This window comes from Helianthus annuus, chromosome 17 (assembly GCF_002127325.2).
Source record: "Helianthus annuus cultivar XRQ/B chromosome 17, HanXRQr2.0-SUNRISE, whole genome shotgun sequence".
NCBI classification, from domain to species: domain Eukaryota; kingdom Viridiplantae; phylum Streptophyta; class Magnoliopsida; order Asterales; family Asteraceae; genus Helianthus; species Helianthus annuus.
Window position 1 is genome coordinate 75,241,621 of NC_035449.2, and position 17,240 is coordinate 75,258,860.

Below are 17,240 nucleotides of genomic sequence, written 5' to 3' on the forward strand. Positions count from 1 at the left end.
GTTGGGGTCATAAAAGCCGTATCCTCTTGGTCAGATGGTTCCATCTGAATTTGTTGGAATCCAGATGAAGCATCCATAAAGGTTAACAGTTCATGACCTGCTGTTGCATCCACCATGGAGTCAATGTGGGGTAATGGGAAAGGATCCTTGGGACATGCCTTATTTAAATCAGTGAAATCGACACAAACCCTCCACTTTCCATTTTTCTTTTGAACAACAACCACATTGGCCAGCCATCTTGGATATTTTACTTCTCTAATCATACCTGCTCGTAGCAATCTCTCTACCTCTTCCTGGATAATGGCATTTCTTTCTGGTGCAAACTTCCTCCTTTTTTGATGGATTGGTTTGAATGACCTGTCAATGCCAAGCTTATGAGTGATAATATCCTTAGATATACCTGTCATATCCTCATGTTTCCATGCAAAGGTAGATTTTCTTCTTTTGAGGAAGGATACGAGGTCTTCTTTCATCTTGCCAAGGATCCCTGATCCGACATAGATTTTGGATTCAGGATCATCAGGATCCATGAGGATTTCGTCCACATCCTGCTCTCTTGCCTCCAAGACATCCCTTGGAGGATACTTTAATTGCTATTGCTCCCCTGATTTCGAGGCTGGTTTCATTGATGTGGTGTAACAATCCTTAGCCTCCTGCTGATCACTATCGATCTTGACTATTCCCCAAGGGCTAGGGAGCTTCACACATTGATGGTAGATGGATGGGACTGTCTTCATATCGTGTATCCAGGGCCTGCCAAGGATAACATTACAACAAGATAAACAGTCAATAACACAAAATTTTTGATAATTATGTAATCCTTCCACATAAATTGGGAGTTTGATGTCCCCCAGGGTTCTCTTAGTTTCTCCACTAAATCCTACAAGCACGGAGGATCTTGGTGTGATATCTGATTCAGGGATACCCATTTTCTTCAGAACATCAAGCTGGATAATGTTTACTGAGCTTCCTCTGTCAATAAGGATCCTGCGGACAAAATGGTTAGAAATAAAGAGAGTAATAACTAAACTATCATGATGAGGATCCTGGATGTCTACGCGATCATCCTCATCAAAGGTTATCACTTTTCCTTCCGAGACACTTGATGTTCGAATAGGTCTTTCTCCATTATCCATTTTAGCTTCCTTTGCATGCCTTTTAGCTGCTGAGAAGGATGTACCACAGATGTCTGATACTCCAGAAATAAAGTTTATCACTTGTGCATCTACCGGAGGAGCTGGAGCTTTTTCAGGGATCCTTTCAGGATCCTGAGTCCTTGGCTTTTTTCTTCCCAACAACTCTTTTAAATGCCCCTTGCTCAGCAGATATCCAATTTCCCTTCTCAATGCGATGCATTCCTCTGTTAAATGCCCAAAATCCTCATGGTATGCACACCACTTTGATTTGTCTTTAATTGCGGCTGGTTTGTCATTTTTTCTAGGCCATCTGGCTTTTTCTCCGAGATTCTGCATTGCAAGGATTAGTTCATGGTTATCAACGGAAAAACAATATTCAGAAATCGGAGGATAATCCTCATCATCCTCTTCTTGGTCAACAGCATGCACGTTCTGGTTGTCAGTTCTGTTATAGGATTTGAATTTGTTGTTTTTGAAAGAGGATCCTTGCTTTTCTTGTTTTGACGATCCTGCTTGTCTCTCCTGGATCCTCTTGTCATCCTCTAGCCGGATGAACCTGAGTGCCCGAGTCCTTACTTCGTCTAGGTTCCTGCATGGTGTCATAACAAGATCATCATAGAACAATGAATCCCTAAGCAATCCCATTTTGAAGGCCTCAACAGCCGTGGCTATATCCAAGTTGGGAATGTCCAAGGATTCTTTGCTAAATTTGGTTATGTAATCCCTTAATGATTCATTATGACCCTGAGTTATCCTATATAAATCACTAGTCAATCGTTCAAATTTTCTGCTACATGAAAATTGGTTATTGAATAAGTTAACTAAATTAGCAAATGAAGTAATAGAGTAAGGGGGAAGACTTAGCAGCCATTTGAGAGCTGATCCAGTAAGAGTGGATCCAAATCCCTTGCATAGGCATGCTTCCTTTAACCTTTCTGGAATCGGATTGATCTCCATCCTCTCCCTTATGGCTTCCATCTGCAATCTCCAGGATAGGTTTGACCACCCCTGGAACACTTGATAACATATCCTTCAGTTTCTGCAGTTCTTTGGCCATAGCATGGTTGATACCTGCATCCTGCATGAATCCATGGTTAGTGGTAAGAGAATTATTAAAAGTGTTACCTCCCATTGGGTTCAAGTTAGGAATACTGGATGTGAATCCATATTGCTGGGACTCTGGGAGGATGGAGGGACCAGTGGAAGCAATGGTCTGCATTGGAATTGTTTTGGTCAAAAATCACACAAGGATAATGCAACCAAACTCTCTGTTAACGGGGAATGATGCTTGTAATGATGAATAAAGAAAAGGATCACTTATATGTAAACTGCACAAGTGGCACAAAGATTTATATGAGGAAAAAGCCCTTGATCAATGAATGATCTCCGGCATAAAAAACCTCGGGTGATGGAAACTACCGATCACCAAACTTCAATATAATAAACAATGTTTACAACTTTGGATGATAACGAGCTAGGTACAAGGATCACTATGGTGTAGTATGCTAGAGCGTGTAAGAAATGTGTCGTGTCCTCCGAATGCTTGAGAGTGCCCTTTCTATAAGTGTGTGTGGTTGAATTTAGGTAAGTCACCTAACTACTAGCTCGTTACCCCTTTAGAAACAGAAGTAAATTTAGCCTAACTAATTGCCCGTAATTTGTGCTAAGTTTCCATATTCTCCACAACGTCTATTTCTGGTTATGCATGTGCGAAATTAGCGTGAAAGATTCCTTAATAGCGTTGCCAAGACCAGGTCCAACTCGTAATTCATGCAAAACAACATTAAATTCAAAGAGAACAATCGTTAGTATGAGGATCCTTAGGATGATCCATTATCCTGATCCTGAAGTTCTTCTGAGGATCACTATCTGCCACAGAAACAAGGATCATTATTAGGATATTAGGTAAGGATCACAGGTCATTAAAAATCCTGCCCTAACAATTGCCCCCAAAATATAAGGAGTAATTATATAATATTAACGAGTTATATTTTGCTGATCTTATCTGTAACTAACTCAACGGATATATAGCCGTTGTGAACGAACTATCCGTTGCAATCCTGACGTCACGGAGGTGACAGCCCTGCACAAATCATGATTATAAATAGAGATAGGGATAGGATCGTTTGCATTTAAAATCAAGAACTTCTCCCTTTATAACCGCAACCACAGGATTGAACAGGTATTCCCCTTCATCTTCTCTCTTGCTTGCTCTGTTTTTCATCTTGTATCTATTTCGTTCAAAAAATGTTGCTCCGGAATTCTCCTGCCAAGGATCTTCAGAAGGAAAGCCCCTTCAAAGGCCAAGGAATCATCACAGACTCTGCTAAAGAACGCTGCATCTTCACTGATCCCCAAATTGACAGGATTCGATGCTGTTTTCCTGCAAATACTGTGTTCAAAGCCTATGAGCCTTCTGCCCTGAGCGATCACACCTCCGATTCATGGGTTGCCTTTCCTGTGACCCCGTTTGTCATAGGTTACACGCATCCCTTTCCAGCCTTCACCCAGGCCTTCTTCTCTTTGACCGGCATATCTTATATCCAGGCTATGCCGATGATCTGGAGGATTTTGTATACCTTTGAGAGGATCATCGAGCAAGAGGGGATAGACTTAGGTATGGCCGAGTTAGGTGAGCTGTACGATCTGACCACCTTTGGTTCCCATCGTTATCTGTTCAAACGTAGACCTGGGGAGGAGCATCCGATCTTCAAGGCTACCAAGAATGACACCAACTGGAAGCGGCGATTCTTTTTTGTAAGGAGAGATACCATCCCTGATGGGAAGGATTTGCCCAAGAAGTGGGCTACCCATGGTAGGATAGAGGATCCTGGGAAGGATCACCGTAGAACTTATCCTTTAGTATAAGGATCACTGATGTTCTGTTGTTTTCTTGTTGTGCAGCTATCTCCGTTTCACATCTTAAGTTGACTCCTGCTGCAAAAGAGAGACTCTTGGCCTTTAAGAAGCTTGATCCTGAAATAAGAACTTTCAAGATCACCACCCAGGATTCTCAGGAAGTATCCTCTGCTTCTGTCACAATGTCAAGTAAGTATCCTTATTTAAGGAGTATTTATATAATGAGAGTCAAATAAAATTAAGATACTTATCTTGTTTTGGTTGTGCAGGCGCTGGAAAATCCACCAAATCTTCCTCAAAGTTCGGCATCACTGATCTTACTAACGTCAAATCCTCTAAGAAGAAGACTCCTGCTGCTAGCCCAACTGCTTCGGCCCCTAAAGCACCTATCAGGGGAAAGGGAGGCAAGAAGAGAAAGGCCTCTGAAGCTGAGGATTTGCAAGGTCTGCCCCTGCTCCGCCAATAGTGTCTGGATTACATCAACGAGGTAAGGATCACCGTTCCTGCTTGTGTATCCTGCTAGTCTAAGGATCACTTGGCTTCTGACATCATTCCTTGTCTTCCTTGTAGAAATTTGCTGAGATAGAGACATATGTTGGCCATGTTGAGGATCAGGATCGCCAGATTGCTGACCTTCAACAGGTTGGGGTGTTGAAGGATCTCAAGATAGCCGATCTTCAGAAGGAGCTCCAGGCCACCAAGAATGATGCTGCCAAGATGCTGATCAACTTTGACTATGAGAAGCACGAGATCACCCAGGATGCCAAGGTCTCTGTCGCAATAGCTATGTACAAGATCCAGCTGCAAATGGCCATGGAAGCTCAGGATCCTGCTTTTGATAAGAGCACCTGGGATGTCGAAGGCTGGAAGGCTAGGCTGGCTGAACTGGAGGATGATGAAGAGGATGAGGAGATCCCGATGCTTGAGGGTGGAAGCACTGGCAAGGACCAAGGTGGTGAGGCAAGCGGAGCTGGTGGTGATGGTGCAGCGAAGGATTGAGCTGCAGGATTGGGCGATGATGGAAATTTCGAGACTTAGCCGGAGCCCAATTTTTTTTTTGTTTGGTGTTTGTTTGTTTGGACAATAGTTTTTAGGGTAAGGATCCATGATCCTTTGAACAATAGGTAGGATAATAGGTGGTGGAGGGATCCTCTGTTTGGGGGATGAAGCCACTTGTTATCCTGCCGACCTTTATTTCCTGCACTGCTATGACCGCATGAACAATGGACACCCTTTGCCAACCCATGTGGACGGGCCACGTTTTGCTAGTAGAAACGTGGGTTGGCAATTTTGACACCTTTTAAAGGGTTAAATATTTTGTGAATGAATAAAACTTTTTAACTTTTGACTTATCCTGTGATGTTATCCTTGTATATCCTTTAAACTTTCAATTGTTTTGATTTATACTTGTCTGAGTAAGAAAAGTTAAGCAAATTATGTTTAAGAAATTTAGGATATGATCCAGGATCAAATATCCTATAGTCGAAAACTTCCAAAAAGTAGTTTATTTTAAGGATCATGGGTTCAGTTGTCAAAGTATAAGGGTTATTCAAATGAATAATGAATAAAATAAAAAATAGTTAAGGATCATACCTGAGAATCCAAGTTAGGATCCTTACCTTTAATACTGTAACCAGGGGAAACATAAGAAAAACCTTAGTAGATAACAAGGATTGAGGATCCTTAGTTGTTTAACTTCGAAAACCTGAAAATAGAATATAACTTGGAACTGAGCCAATATAAAAGACAAGTTAGTAACTGGGGACAAGCCCAACAATTCAAAGGATAACTGGGGACAAGCCCAAAGGATAACTGGGGACAAGCCCAAAGGATAACTGGGGACAAGCCCAAGGATCATAGGTGAACTGGAGTATGGCCCTTACTGGCGACTATCCAAACTTAGTGACATGATAATGCCAAAACCTTAGCTAACGTGAAAACGTTAGAAACCTTAGGAACGGATGTATGGTACGTCTACCATTATACGTAGGATCCTAGGTATAGCCAGTACGATGGAATTATCAGCCCCTAAAGCGAGTACTGGTCCCAAAGACTTGAACTATACCAGGATCATCGTGCACTACAGGCGAAACTGGGGACAAGCCCAAGGATAACTGGGGACAAGCCCAAACAACTGGGGTTAAACCCAAGGATCTGAATTGCTTCTGAAGATTGTCGACAATATGCTAAGGATACCTGGACTATCAAAACTCGAAATCTTATGAGAGAAGGATTAAGGATACATGATCCTTATCCTTAAATAATAAAATAAGAAAATGAAATAGTTCAAGATTAGGATATTACCGGAGTAAGGATCATTGACACCTCAAGGATCCTTCAAGGATACCTCTAATGTAAGGATCATATGTGTCAGGAGGATCCTGGTCACATGAAATATTTCTTCAAGTGGACAGCATTCCAGGCTCTTGGTAACAAATTACCTTCCATGGTTAGCAATCTATATGCCCTCTTTCCTGCTTCGGCTTCAATCAAATAAGGGCCTTCCCATTTTGGTGCCAATTTCCCATCAGCAGGATTGGTGGTATTCTGGAATGCTTTTCTCAATACCATATCCCCAACTTGGAATTTCCTTATCCGACATTTTTGTTGTAAGCACCAGCCATTCTTTGTTGGTAGCTAGCCATCCTTATCCTAGCCAGATCCCTGATTTCCTCAATAGTATCCAAGCCTTGAGCCAGGTTTTCATCATTCTCCTCAGGATCATGGGTACTTGTTCTAGCAGTTGGAACCACCATTTCTGTTGGGATCACTGATTCTGCCCCAAATACCAAAGAGAATGGTGTTTGACCAGTAGCATTCTTAGGGGTTGTCCTATCAGCCCAAAGCACATAAGGTAATTCTTCTGCCCATTTCCCCTTCTTGGATCCAAGTTTCTTCTTCAGATTGTTGATGATGATCTTGTTGGATGATTCTGCTTGACCATTAGCTTGTGGGTGGACTGGTGTTGATGTTATCATCTTAATCCCCCAGCTGTCACAAAAGCTAGTAGTTCTGCTCCCAATAAATTGGGAACTGTTAGGGCTGGATTTTTATAATACACGATCCTTACATGTGATCCTAACCAGTGATCCTTGTTTCTTTGGCAGAAAGTGATCCACGTTGTGAAGGATATGGAAACTTGGCATGATTTAAGGGCGATAATTTAGGCTAGATTTACTTTTATTTCTAAAGGAGTAAGGAGCTGATTATTAGTTTGTTTACCTAAAATAGGCCAATCACACTTGTATATATAACACTCTTCCCCATTCGGAAGACACACGACACAATTCTCACACGCTTAGACACTCGAAACTATAGTGATCCTTGTACTCAGCTCATTATCATCCGAAGTTGTAACCATTTTTCTTATATTGAAGTTTGGTGATCGGTAGTTGCCATCACCCGAGGTTTTTTATGCCGGAGATCATACATTGATCAAGGGCTTTTTCCTCGTATAAATCATCGTGTCACTTGCATATTACTAACTAAAGTGATCCTTTACTTTTTCAACTAACCAAGCATCATTCCCCGTTTACATAGAGTTTGGTTGTATTATCCTTGTGTGATTTTTTGACCAAAACAGTTTGGCGCCCACCGTGGGGCAATTGGTGCTTCATTCATAAGAAAACTTTCTGTTCGAAATCATTTCAAAGAGTTACATGGCTTCATCATTGAAGAATACATCCACAGCGATGTCGGCAGTCAATTCATCTACTGGCATTCCACCTTTGCCTCCACCACCAGCTGGATCTCAGAAAAATGCTGAGAAGAGACCAACTTCTATCTCCTCTAAACCATCATCTTCTGCTCTAACTTCTTCTGTTCCCAGTACTAGTGATATATTTACTTTGATTTTGCAGATGAGGGATCGTATGCAGCAGCAGGATGAAACTAATGACAGGATCCTCAGAGAAATCGGAGATCTCAAAAGGCAAAAGAAAACGGCAGAGGATCATCCCAGGTTCAAGGATCCTCCTTCGTCCCAGGATCATCCCAGGTTCAAGGATCCTCCTTCGTTCCGGGATCATCCCAGGTTCAAGGATCCTCCTTTGTTCCAGAATCATCCCAGGTTCAAGGATCCTCCTTCGTCCCAGGATCATCCCAGATTCAAGAATCCCTACAGATACCAGGGTCCTTGAAGAATTTGCAAACAGGAAGCCTAGATGTCCATCAAGGAGATTTTATTCCAATGCAGACCATTGCTTCCACTGGTCCATCCATTATCCCAGAATCCCAGCAATATGGATTCACACCCAATGTTCCTAACTTGAACCCGATGGGAGGTAACACCTTAAATAATTATCTTACCACTAACCATGGATTCGTGCAGGATACAGGTATCAATCATGCTATGGCCAGGGAGTTACAGAAGCTGAAGGATATGATCTCAAGTGTTCCAGGGGTAGTCAAGCCTATCTCGGAGATTGCAGATGGAAGCCATAAGGTATCTCGTTTTGCACCACCAATTTGTGATGCAGAGGTACCCAAAAGGTTCCATATCCCTACTATGAAGCTGTATGATGGTACAACGGATCCTGAGGAGCACATAGCACAATACAGGGAGAGGATGGAGATCAATCCAGTCCCAGAAAAGTTAAAGGAAGCATGCCTATGTAAAGGATTTGGATCCACCCTTACTGGATCAGCTCTTAAATGGCTGCTAAGTCTTCCCCCTTACTCTATCACTTCATTTGCTAATTTAGTTAATTTGTTCAATAACCAATTCTCTTGTAGTAGAAAATTTGAAAGATTAACTAGTGATTTATATAGGGTAACTCAAAGTCATAATGAATCATTAAGGGATTATATAACTAAATTCAGTAAAGAATCCTTGGACATTCCCAACTTGGATATGGCCACGGCTGTTGAGGCCTTCAAAATGGGACTGCTTAAGGATTCATTGTTCTATGATGATCTTGTTATGACACCATGCAGGAACCTAGATGAAGTAAGAACTCGGGCACACAGGTTCATCCGGCTAGAGGATGACAAGAGGATCCAGGAGAGGCAAGTAGGATCCTCAAAACAGGAAAAACAAGGATCCACTTTCAAGAACAATAAGTTCAAATCCTACCATAGAAATGACAACCCGAACGTGCATGCTGTTGACCAAGAAGAGGATGATGAGGATTATCCTCCGATTTCTGAATATTGTTTTTCTGTTGACAATCATGAACTAATCCTTGCAATGCAGAATCTAGGAGAAAAAGCCAGATGGCCCAGAAAGAATGACAAACCATCCGGGACTAAAGACAAGTCAAAGTGGTGTGCATACCACGAGGATTTCGGGCATCTAACTGAAGAATGCATAGCATTAAGAAAAGAAATTGGATATCTGTTAAGCAAGGGGCATCTAAAAGAATTGTTGGGAAGAAAAAAGCAAAGGACTCAGGATCCTGAAAAGATCCCTGAAAAGGCTCCAGCCCCTCCGGCGAATGCACAAGTGATCAACTTTATTTCCGGAGGATCAGATATTTGTGGTACATCCTTCTCGGCAGCCAAAAGGCATGCAAAGGAAGCAAAAATGGATAATGGAGAAAGACCTATTCGAACATCAAGTGTCTCGGAAGGAAAGACGATAACGTTTGATGAGGATGATCGCATTAACATCCAGGATCCTCCTCATGATAGTTTAGTTATTACTCTCTTTATTTCTAACCATTTTGTCCGCAGGATCCTTATCGACGGAGGAAGCTCAGTAAACATTATCCAGCTTGATGTTCTAAAGAAAATGGGTATCCCAGAATCAGACATCACACCAAGATCCTCCGTGCTTGTGGGATTCAGTGGAGAAACGAAGAAAACTCTGGGGGACATCAAACTCCCAATCTACGTGGAAGGATTACATAATTATCAAAAATTTTGTGTTATTGACTGTTTATCTTGTTGCAATGTTATCCTTGGCAGGCCCTGGATACATGATTTGAAAGCAGTCCCATCCACCTACCATCAATGTGTGAAACTCCCTAGCCCATGGGGGATAATCAAGATCGACAGTGATCAGCAGGAGGCTAAGGATTGTTATACCTCATCCATGAAGCCAACCTCGAAGCCAAGGGAACAAAAGCAATTACAGATTCCTCCAAGGAATGTCTTGGAGGCAAGGGAACAAGATGTGGACGAAATCCTCTTGGATCCTAGTGATCCTGAATCAAAAATCTATATCGGATCAGGGATCCTTGGCAAGATGAAAGAAGACATAATATCCTTCCTCAAAAGAAGAAAATCTACCTTTGCATGGAAACATGAAGATATGACAGGTATATCTAAGGATATTATCACTCATAAACTTGGCATTGACAGGTCTATCAAACCAATCCATCAAAAAAGGAGGAAGTTTGCACCAGAAAGGAATGCCATTATCCAAGAAGAAGTAGAGAGACTACTTCGAGCAGGTATGATCAGAGAGGTAAAATATCCAAAATGGTTAGCCAATGTGGTTGTTGTCCAAAAGAAAAACGTTAAGTGGAGGGTATGTGTCGATTTCACTGATCTTAATAAGGCATGTCCCAAGGATCCTTTCCCATTACCCCACATTGACTCCATGGTGGATGCAACGGCGGGGCATGAACTGTTAACTTTTATGGATGCATCATCTGGATTCCAACAAATTCAGATGGAGCCATCTGACCAAGAGGATACGGCTTTTATGACCCCTACCGGTTTATATTGTTATATTGCCATGCCTTTTGGATTAAGAAATGCAGGTGCAACATATCAAAGGCTGGTGAATATGATGTTCAAAGATCAAATTGGACAGACTATGGAAGTGTACATAGATGATATGGTAGTAAAGTCAAAGAAAGCTGAGGATCACCTAAGGGACTTGGAGGAAGCATTTGATATCCTTGATAATTATAACATGAAGCTTAATCCTTCAAAATGTCACTTTGGTGTTAAAGCAGGTAAATTTCTAGGATATATGGTAACTCAGAGGGGCATTGAAGCAAGCCCGGAACAAATTAAAGCATTGGTGAATATCAAATCCCCTGCCAACGCTAAGGATGTGCAAAGGCTAACAGGCAGGATAGCAGCTCTAAAAAGGTTCATATCCAAATCCTCAGAAAGATGTAAAGAATTCTATGATATCCTAAGAAAGAACAAGAAATTTGAGTGGACTGAAAAACATGAGAATGCTTTACAAGCCCTCAAAGAATACATGTCCTCAGCTCCAGCATTGATGAAACCCGGAAAAGGAGATGTGTTATCCTTATACCTGGCGGTATCCTCAACAGCTGTAAGTGCAGTCCTTGTTAAGGATCATGAAGGTACACAACATCCTGTCTATTATGTAAGTAAGAGTTTACTTGATGTTGAATCCAGGTACTCACACCTTGAAAAACTTATTCTTGCATTAATTATGGCATCTACTAAGCTAAGACATTATTTTGAAACCCATGCTATTGTTGTTAGAACTAATTTTCCAATCAAGAATGTCCTCAGGAAACCAGAGATGTCCGGAAGGATGGCTAAGTGGGCAGTAAAGCTTAGTGCCCATGATATAAGATATGAGCCTAGAACAACCATCAAATCTCAAGCATTAGCAGACTTTGTGGCTGATTTCAGTAGTGATCTACAAAAGGAAGCCAAATTGGAGGTCCAGCAGCTGGATGAGACCAAGGATCCTTGGATACTACATACTGATGGATCCTCAAATGTCAAAGGCACAGGGCTTGGCATACTACTAAAATCGCCACAGGGGGACATAATACCCCATTCCATAGCTTGTGAGTTCCAAGCCACTAATAATGAGGCTGAATATGAAGCCTTAATTGCTGGCTTACAAATTGCTAAGCATATGGGGATCAGGTATCTTGAGGTATACGTGGATTCATTGTTAATCACTAATCACTTTAATGGATCCTATGCTGTGAAAGGTGAAAAACTAACCAAATATTTAGAGATAGTCAAAGAATTGGCACTCTCCTTTGTTTCTTTCAGTTTGTCACAGGTACCAAGGGAGGAAAATACAGAAGCTGATGCATTGGCCAATCTAGGATCATCTTTGAAGATCCCAGAGAATATAAGTATCCCCATCATCCATATCCTGGCTCCTGCTATTGAAAAACAGGTGGCCATGGAAATAGAAGAGGATACTTCAATGATCCCTAGCGAGGATACTCAATCTTATTCAGGATCATGGATCTCACCAATCATGAGATACTTACAACACGGGGAGATTCCTATGGGAGAAAATCCTAGGGCTTTCAGGATTAAGGTATCTCAATTCACAATCTTAAATAATGTGTTATATAAGCGATCTCTTGCAGGACCATATTTAAGATGTATTGAGGATCCTGAAATTCAAGAAGTGTTAAAAGACTTCCATGAAGGAGATTGTGGAAACCACACTGGGGGCAGGGCATTGTTCTCAAGGATCCTTAGGACAGGATACTAGTGGCCAACTATGAAGAGGGATGCTGTGGAGTATGCTAAGAAGTGTGATCCTTGTCAAAGACACAGCAATATCCTTCATCAGCCGACTGAATTTCTACATCCTATACCATCCTCTTGGCCATTCATGAGATGGGGGATGGATATAGTTGGCAAGCTCCCTAAGGCACCTGGTGGAAAAGTATTCATGCTTGCCATGACTGACTACTTCTCCAAGTGGATAGAGGCCGAAGCCTTTGCCCAAGTCATAGAAAAGGAAGTGATATCCTTTATTAAAAGAAACATTATAACTAGATTTGGCATTCCTTCTGAAATTGTATGTGATAATGGTTCCCAATTTATTGGGAGCAGGACTACTAACTTTTGTGACAGTTGGGGGATTAAGATGATAACATCAACACCAGTCCACCCACAAGCCAATGGCCAAGCAGAATCATCCAACAAGATCATCATCAACAATCTGAAGAAGAAACTTGGATCCAAGAAGGGGAAATGGGCAGAAGAATTGCCTTATGTGCTTTGGGCTGACAGGACAACTCCCAAGAATGCTACTGGTCAAACACCCTTCTCCTTGGTGTTTGGGGCAGAAGCAGTGATCCCAACAGAAATGGTGGTTCCAACTGCTAGAACAAGTACCCGTGATCCTGAAGAGAATGCTGCAAACTTGGCTCAGGATTTGGATACTATTGAAGAAATCAGGGATCTGGCTAGGATAAGGATGGCTAGCTACCAACAAAGAATGGCTGGTGCTTACAACAAAAATGTCAGAATAAGGAAATTCCAAGTGGGGGATATGGTATTGAGAAAAGTATTCCAAAATACCAGCAATCCTGCTGACGGGAAATTAGCACCAAAGTGGGAAGGTCCTTACTTGATTGAAGCTGAAGCAGGAAAAGGGGCATTTAGATTGCTAACCATGGAAGGAAATTTGTTACCTAGAGCCTGTAATGCTGTTCACTTAAAGAAATATTTCATGTGAACAGGATCCTTCTGGCACATATGATCCTTACATTGAAAGCATCCTCGAAGGATCCCGATAATGTCAATGATCCTTACTCTGGTAATATCCTAATCCTAAACTATTCCATTTTCTTATTTTCACCAAAGGATAACGATCATGTATCCTTCATCCTCTTCTCACGAGAATTTAAGTTCTGATAGTCCAGGTATCCTCAGCATATCATTAAGAATCTTCAAAAGCATCTCAGATCCTTGGGTTCAACCCCAGTTATCCTTGGGCTTGTCCCCAGTTTCCGCCTGTAGCGCACGATGATCCTGGTATAGTTCACGTCTTTGGGACCAGTACCCACTTTCGGGGCTGATAACCTCATCGTACTGGCTATACCTAGGATCCTACGTATAATGGTAGACGTACCATACATCCGTTCCTAAGGTTTCTAACGTTTTCACGTTAGCTAAGGTTTTGGCATTTTCATGTCACTAAGTTTGGATAGTCGCCAGTAAGGGCCATACTCCAGTTTACATACGATCCTATGGGCTTGTCCCCAGTTATCCTTCGGGCTTGTCCCCAGTGATCCGATGGGCTTGTCCCCAGTTATCCTTTGGGCTTGTCCCCAGTTACTAACTTATCCTTTATATTGGCTTAGTCCCAAGTTATATTCCATTTTTTCAGGTTTTGGAAGTTAAACAATTAAGGATCCTTAATCCTTATTATCCATTAAAGTTTTACTTATGGTTATCCTGATTAAAGGTTAGGATCCTAACTTGGATCCTCAGGTATGATCCTTAACTATTTTTAATTTCATTCATTATTCATTTGAATAACCCTTAGACCTTGACAACTGAACCTATGATTCTTAAAATAAACTACTTTGAAAAATTTTCGATTATAGGATATTTGATCCAGGATCATATCCTAAAATTCTTGAACATGATTTGCTTAACCTTTCTTACTCAAATGAATATGCTTTTAAACAATTGGAAAATAAGAGGATAAACAAAGGATAACAACACGAGATAAGCCAAAAAGATTAGAGTTATTTTATTAACAAAGGATTTTAAACCCTTCAAAGTTGTCAAAATTGCCAACCCACATTTCTACCAGCAAAATGTGGCCCGTCCGCATGGGTTGGCAAAGGGTGTCCATTGTTTGTGCGGTCATAGCATGCAGGTAAATAAAAAGCGGCAGGATCACAAAGGCTTCATCCCCCAAACAGAGGATCCCTCCACCATTTGCAATCCTACCTATTGTCTGAAGGATCCTGGATCCTTGATCCTAAAAACTATTGTTCAAAGTTACAGACCATCAAATTGTTCGAAACAAACTACCATCAAACAAAAAAATTGGGCTCCGGCTATGTCTAGAAATTTCCATCATCGCCCAATCCTGCAGCTCAAACCTTTGCTGCTCCATCACCACCGGCTCCACTAGCCTCTCCACCCTGATCCTTGCCAGCCTCACCACCTTCCAGCATTGGGATCTCCTCAGCTTCGTCCTCATCCTCCAGCTCTGCCAATCTTGCCTTCCAACCCTCCACGTCCCATGAGCTTTTATCAAAGGCAGGATCCTGAGCCTCCGCAGCCATCTGCAGTTGTATCTTATACATAGCTATTGCGGCAGAGACCTTGGCATCCTGGGTGATCTCCTGCTTCTCACCATCCATGTTGACCAGCATTTGAGCAGCTTCATTCCTTTGTAGCCCGGAGTTCCTTCTCAAGATCAGCTATCTTGAGATCCTTCAACACGCCCATTTGTTGGAGGTCGGCGATTTGGCGATCCTGATCCTCGACGTGGCCAAGGTAGGTTTCTATTTCAGCAAGTTTCTGCAGAAAGGGAAAAAGTAAGTTCAGGACCAGGTGATCCTCAAAGAAGCAGGATATACAGGCAGGATATTCAAGCAGGATATTCAAGTAGGATAACCAACAGGGGCAATGATCCTTACTTCATTAACATAATCAAGAAACTGCTGGCGGAGCAGGGGAAATCCCTTGAAGATCCTCAGAATCCTTTCTCTCTTTCCCTTACCCCTAATAGGAGCTTTAGGGGCTGAAGCAGAGGGACTAGCAGCAGGGGTCTTCTTCCTTGAAGACTTGACATTGGCGAGATCATCAATACCAAACTTGGAGGCGGACTTGACAGATTTCCCAGCGCCTACACAATCAAAACAAGATAAGTACCCTAACTAATTTAAAATCTTACATAGAACTGCTTTTTAAATAAAGATACTTACTTGACATTGTGGCAGATGCGGAGGATACTTCCTGTGAATCCTGGGTGGCAACTTGAAAACTTCTGATTTCAGGATCAAGCTTTCTGAAGGCTAGAACTCTCTCTCTTGCAGCAGGGGTCAACTTGAGATGAGCAACGGATATAGCTGCACAAAAGACAAAGAAGACATTAGTGATCCTCATCATAAGGAACAAGTCTGATGGTGATCCTTCCAGGATCCTCTATCCTACCATGAGTAGCCCACTCCTTGGGCAGATCCTTCCCATTAGGGATGGTATCCCTCCTAACAAAGAAGAATCGTCGCTTCCAGTTCGTGTCATTTTTGGTAACCTTAAGAACAGGGTGATCCTCCCCAGCTTTCCGTTTCAACAAATATCGACAGGATCCAAACGTTGTGAGATCATACATCTCAGCCAGCTCCGCCATTCCTAAATCAATCCCTTCTTGCTCAATGATCCTTTCCAGGGTATACAAAACCCTCCAGATCATCGGCATGGCTTGAATATAAGACATGCCCGGTCAGGGAAAAGAAAGATTGGGTGAAAAGCTGGAAAGGGATAACGAATATCCTATGGTGAACGGAGTTGCAGGAAAAGCTACCCATGTGTCAGAAACAAAAATCGCTTAAAGCAGTGGGAGTGAAAGACTTGAAGATAGCATCCGCGAAAAACAGTGACGGATCTCCTATCGATGTGAGCATTCGGTGAAGCAGCACCTTCGGTGGGAGAGTCTTTAATGATCCTTGACCTTTCAAAGGGCTATTCTTCTGTGATCCTTGTGAGGAGAATTCCGGAGCAACATATTCCGCGGTGGAATTGAAAAGAGAAGAAAAACAGAGAAAGAGAAGGAAAGAAGAGAGGAAGAATACCTGATCGATCTTTTGGACGAGATTATAAAGGGAGTAGCTCTTGAATTTAAATGCAAATTGATTCCCAACTCTATCTCCTATTTATAATGACGATCTACAGGATTGTCACTTCAATGACGTAAGGGTTGCAAACGGCTAGTCCGACTTTAACGGCTAGTTATCCGAGTCGCCCGTTGCAGATAAGATCAAAGCAAAATATAACTCGTCAATTTACAATATAACTCCTTATATTTTGGGGCAATTGTTAGGGCTGGATTTTTAATAATACACGATCCTTACATGTGATCCTAACCAGTGATCTTGTTTCTTTGGCAGACAGTGATCCTCAGCAGAGTTCCAGGATCAGGACCACGGACCATCAGAGGATCCTCAATGCTAACAGTTGCTTTCATTGAACTTAATGTCATTTTTGCAGGAATGTCTAGCAGGATCCGCTCTTAGCATCACAATCAAGGGACGCGTCTTTACAACTTTGGCATATGCTTAATCAGAGATGAACGTTGTGAAGGATATGGAAACTTGGCATGATTTAAAGGGCGATAATTTAGGCTAGATTTACTTTTATTTCTAAAGGGGTAATGAGCTGATTATTAGTTTTGTTTACCTAAAATAGGCCACTTACACTTGTATATATACACTCTTCCCATTCGGAAGACACACGACACAATTCTCACACGCTTAGACACTCGAAACTATAGTGATCCTTGTACTCAGCTCATTATCATCCGAAGTTGTAACCATTTTTCTTATATTGAAGTTTGGTGATCGGTAGTTGCCATCACCCGAGGTTTTT